General features: G+C 41.5%; 1 long non-coding RNA gene across 2 annotated transcripts; it reads right to left on the bottom strand.

Moving 5' to 3' along the window:
- Window positions 1-3237: 3237 nt before the first annotated feature.
- On the bottom strand, window positions 3238-4907 carry LOC131244388 (uncharacterized). Of its 2 annotated transcripts, none has more exons than XR_009170266.1 (3): window positions 4375-4906; window positions 4119-4268; window positions 3238-3584 (listed from the first exon to the last, which is right to left on the bottom strand). It is a non-coding gene; the product is annotated as an uncharacterized LOC131244388 (long non-coding RNA). The 2 variants fall into 2 exon arrangements; XR_009170267.1 differs by lacking the exon at window positions 3238-3584 and adding an exon at window positions 3596-3854 and having other exon boundaries at window positions 4375-4907.
- Between the last annotated feature and the right edge of the window lie 544 nt (window positions 4908-5451).

The raw sequence follows: 5451 nt of genomic DNA, 5'->3' as shown, positions 1-5451 counted from the left end.
GCCTGTTGGCCAAGTGAATGTAATGTTTGGGGTCGGTGCTCCGAGAGTGACCTTTACGAGCTTGATTCAAGTCACCACTTATGAACAGACCACCATAAATTGTTCAGATCTCCGTGCCTTCGTTTGTAGCTCTCCACAGTTGCACGTCCTTCCAAACATGCTTTTCTTTTTTTATGTGCTGACGCAAATGACCCTTGCGAATGAGAGTATCGATTTCTTCCTTCAGGTCGACAAAATCGCTAGTATTATGCTCATAGTTGTGATGAAAGCGACAATATTTACGCTTGTCCCGCTGACCTGCTTCTTCCTTCATACAACTTGGCTAGTTCAACAATTTTTTGTCTCAGATCTCCAACAGGATCTACTCCAGAGAAGTGTTGAGAGGGTATAAGAGCTGAATCGGCTTTCGGGCTTTCTACTCTGCCTTTGGCTGCGAGATGAATACTCATTTTCTCTCTTCTTACTCGTACTAGGTTGCGGCGGAGCATCCTTATGCTTCTTGTCCTTGGAAGGAGGTTCCGAGCTTTGAGCACTTTTCCACGAGATAAAGAACTCTTTGGCGTTCGTATATTTCTGAGCTCGACTTATAAGTTCGCTCAGGGTGGTCGAGGGATTCTTCCCTATTGACAAAAGGAATCTCTCATCTCTGAGCCCGCTGATCATTGTGATCAGTGCCATTTTATCGGAATAATCGTCCACTTGCAAAGCCTCTTCGTTGAATCGAGAGATGTAATCTTTTAATGATTCTCCGCTTCTCTGTTTGAGGGTAAGCAAGTGAGTCGACGGCTTCTGACTCTTCTTCTCGACAATAAACTGTGTCAAAAAGGCTCTACTAAGTTCAGCAAATGTGTTAATTGACACCGGCTTAAGCTGTCGGTACCACTTTTTAGCAGCCCCCGTGAGGGTTATGGAGAAAGCTCTGCACATCATTGCTTCCGATGCAGACTGAATCTGCATCCAGGAACGATACGACTCCATGCGTTCTATCGGGTCTCCAGACCCTGAATATTGGATGATAAGGGGCATCCTGAACCTTGGAGGCATTGTTACCTCCATAATTTGATTAGTGAACGGAGGCTCGGTCTCCTCCATCATCGCTTCTATTGCTGGAACTTGCGTCTGTTGATCTCGCTGCATATTCTTAATCTGGTTCCAAAGCTTTTCAAGTTGAGCTTCCCATGGTTCTCTATTCTCTGCAATCGCTTCGTGAGGAGCATTGACCACGGGTATCCTATCCCTTCTTCGCTTTCTAGCTCATGGCAGAGGTTAGTAGGAGCTAGGGCCAAGGTCTCAGATACGTTTGTCAGAACCCGAGCTGCTGCATCTCGTAAATGAGTTAGGGCCCGGGCTTACATGCTTTGGGATGTTCTTGCTTGCGAACCTACGAGGATGGGTTGTTCTGCAGTGATCGGAGCGGCCTCCCATTGATCGAGGGGCAGATGCTGACTTGTCGCATGTTGTTGCTTCATTTGATTGATCTCATTGACCAATATTTGCACTTGATTTTGTAACGCTCCATACTTGCCACCTCGACTTCGAGTTCGTTGAGACGGTCCCGTAGGAACTGACTCAGCGTGGAGTATCGAGGACGAGTGTCATTGTCCAGCGGGTTCAAGATCTGCTACCCGCGCTTCAAGTGCTTTCCTTTTTCCCTTAGCCATTTATGGTAGAGTTACAAAAGACTTTTTGTCGTTTTCCCACAGACGGTGCCAAAATGTTGATGTAAAAATCTGGTTTACCCACACCGAGCTCCAAGCTCTTACTTCGAGCTCTGTAAGCCTACACAAGAGAATGACAAAGGAGACCCTGGCTAAAGCAGGGGACCCTCCGATGCCAAAGTCAAGCTAGGAATTTGGGTCTAAGTAGTGTAGATGAGTTTCAGGTGAGAGATTTTGCGTGCCTGTTCCTATGCATTAGATGGCTATTTATACCTTATAACCAGGATGGATGTATCTGCATGCATTTCTCAGCACAATCGTAGCCACTAACCACGACTGGTGAACATGTAGATGTTGGTGGTTGTGTAGTTATCCCATAGATCGTGTGATATTGGGACGTGGTATTAGTCGCCTCCACTCTTCCAATCTAACCCGAGAGACGATGACGAAGTTGCACCTCAGAATTAATGCCGAGCAGGGTATAACCTCGTCAAACCTCATCACTTGGAAATTTCACTTGGACCTCACTACTCGGAGGCCTCTCCAAGTCTTGCTACTCGAAGACCCCTCCAAGCCTCTCTACTTCGAAGATCATTCTCAAGTTGAGGCGCACTGCAAATTTTCCCAAAATTTCCTCATTTTTAAAAATTTCCCTCAGGAATTCAAGGTATATTCTTGAGAAGAAGAGGATGATTTCTTCTCTTTGTCCATGAACTCCCTACACTAGTCATGCTTATGAATAAATCAAAACCTTATGGATGCTTTCATGTGCCACGTACGTGTTTGGAAGTTCCTCAGTAGATGGGGCAGGTGGAAATAGTATCCAAGGACAAATAAGCAGAAAAGTGAAAACCAAAACCATGACACATCCAAGTGCTTGGTAAGTTAAAAGTTGCCCTAATGACATATATTTCAACCAAATGTCGATTTGGGGGGTGCTTCCAAATGCTACTTTACTGAAGTGATCTGGTGAAAAGGTTTTTATCTTTCATTTCTTTCAGTTCAACCCAGGTAGGCTTCGAATGTTTCAAGTCTCAATTTAACATCCATGCTTTCGAAGAGTTTCTCCAATCTGAATAGAGAAAGAGAGTTCTTTCCAGTATTGGCAACGTGGGTGAACACTCATTGTTGCAAAAACCAGATGACCTTTGTGGATAGAAAACTCAAACCAGCACTGCCTGTCATTGATCAATGCTGCTGTTTTTCTACAATGTTCCTGAGTGGTTTGATAAGGAGAGCATGTCTTTAGTCAGGTTTGTAGATTCATCCACCTCCTCATGTGGTGAGTCCAACCTGTATGTGCTCAAAAGAAAGGGAGACATGGCCGGTTTATCCAATCAAATATTCAGCTCAAATAAGTGTAATTCCAAGTCCGAACACAAATCTTACTGCCATGATATTCAGAGTTTCCTGCTAAATAGGTTGAATTTCTTCACTCATCAAAAACTCATAGCTACCAAAAAAACCCGTAGCCATAGAGAAAATCTTTCTTATCAGCAAAAAAAATTATATATATATATATAGAAAAGAAAAGAAAAGGTGACCCTCATGTATCCTACTCGCATATCTACCAGGACATGCTTTACAATCAAATTTCCTGTGTGTTAACTAGTTCACCTGATACCTGCTGAGAATAGGCAGGATTCCACTGCTGGCCCGGTGCTTGATGAGCCTGTGGCCAAGCTTGAGGTTGAAGTCCATAACCTGCAGCCCACTGGTTCTGTGCATTTGGATATGCACCTATGAGCGATTGAGCTTGTGAAGGAACAGCTGCATAAGACTTGGCCATCTTTGCTTCTCTGAAGCCAAAAAATCTTCAGCACGCCGTTTTTTAGACTCTGACACACTCCTTTGGTGTAAAAACAGCTTAAAGTGCTGATTTTCAACCTTCTTGATTGATTGTGGATCTCCAAATAGATCCAGAAACTGCAACAAAGGTTCAAACAAAGAAATAAAAATTACTTGATCTGCAGAAATAGAAATAATATTCCCAACATTTGTACCAGTATCTCCAACTTTAAAACATATTCCAAGAAGAATTTCCAACATATTGAATCACATGGTCTCTTCTTTCCTCTTTTTTTTTTTTTTTTCCTTGTGTTTTTTAGAGGAATCAGTAGAAAGAAAGCACAGTCCAAAGCTAACTCAGAGGCATTGCACATCTCATATGCACAAATCAGTCTACCACTGAGAAAGCTGCCCAGAAAACAGAAATACATAAGATTAAAATCAATTTAACTGAGGCATAGCAACCAACATCAAGTTGAAGGGGCTTCGGTATGTGTGCTTTTCCTCAATATGATTAGAGGTACTTTCATGCTTCCAAGGAGCTTCAAGCTACTTTTGTAATTTGAAGAAACTAAGGAGCGCTGAGTGATTTCAGAAAGTGCATGCTAGTAGTTCACTTCTGATCAAAGAGATTATTTTCATGGCTCTCTCAACAACACAACAAACCATTACCTCCAAGAATATGCTAGACAACTCTTCTCTCTTGGTGATACTCGTCATATTCGGGTTATCGGGGTAGGGTGGTATGAACTTCTCCACCAAGGAATCAACATAATCAATTCGCTTCGGGAATGATTGAATTGACTCTAGATGGATTACAGCCTGCACAATTCAGGTAACCTTAGACAGGTTAAATACAAAAGTGCATGGAAGAAGTTAAAGACCTTAGGTGAATATAAATATATTACAAGGGTGAAGAGAAACAGACCTCTAGAAGTGATTTCGAGAGTTCCACATGCTCAAGAACTTCAGCTTGTATCTCCCTGGCTTTTTCTCCATTACCGGCAACCTATGAGAGAATGGCATAATATAAAATTTATACAGATGTTGCTGTTGCATCCAATAATATAAACTCTGGAACATCATAATGAGCTTCTTTTTCCCAATAGTTGAGCCTCTAGAGTGCTGTGTGATCGCAACATTCCAATTAAACTTGCGGAAAAGTTTTATAAGATAGCTATTAGATCAGCTACGGAGGAAAGGTTTGGACCATTAAGAACGAATAACATGGGGAAAATGTTTAGGATTTTGAGATGGATGTGCACTAGAAGGATAGAATTAAGAATGACATTTTTCGAAGCAACCTGGGGGTCATCATGATTGGAGATGAAATAATAGAGCTGATTCAGATAGTTAGGGAAGTGCCAAGGACGATGATATCTCTTTCTGAATCTCAAGTTAGCCTGATTTTTTAGTCCTTATCATAAAGTTACGGACTATGATATCTCTTTCTGCTAACTGTTTTCCCAAAAGAGCACCCCAACAAAACATGCTATATACAGTCTTCTCTCAATTTTATCTAGACATTGATGCCTCTATAAAAATCAAATCTCCCTTCCTATAAACAACAGAACATAAATCATTCATAGGTTGGCACTCGCATGGATAGCAGATAGCAACTACAACTGTAATTTTTTATTCTCCTTCTTCAGTGAAGAACATTGGCAGTAAGCAAGATGATCATCATTGCCTAGAAGGACATTTACTACCATTCTGTACATAGAAGGACATTTACTACCATTCACTTAGAAGGGCAGTTGGGTGCAGAATACATGGAGATCTATGAAATTATTAGCTAAGCAAATGATTCTACTGTCTAAGACTAGTTTTACCACTTAACAACAATAAAATTTCATCATGGACAACCCCACATTAGACAACCTTTCACTTATTTCAATCAGTCTAATTTGGTGCAAAATTTCATTATATTCAATGATTAATCAGTCTAATTTGGTGTAAACAAACACACCCTTAGGAGAAACCATGTCTTGGGAAACCCTTTTAC

This window comes from Magnolia sinica, chromosome 4 (assembly GCF_029962835.1).
Source record: "Magnolia sinica isolate HGM2019 chromosome 4, MsV1, whole genome shotgun sequence".
NCBI classification, from domain to species: Eukaryota; Viridiplantae; Streptophyta; class Magnoliopsida; order Magnoliales; family Magnoliaceae; genus Magnolia; species Magnolia sinica.
Note: the sequence above shows the minus strand (reverse complement) of the source record. Positions and strands in the feature narration are given on the sequence as shown.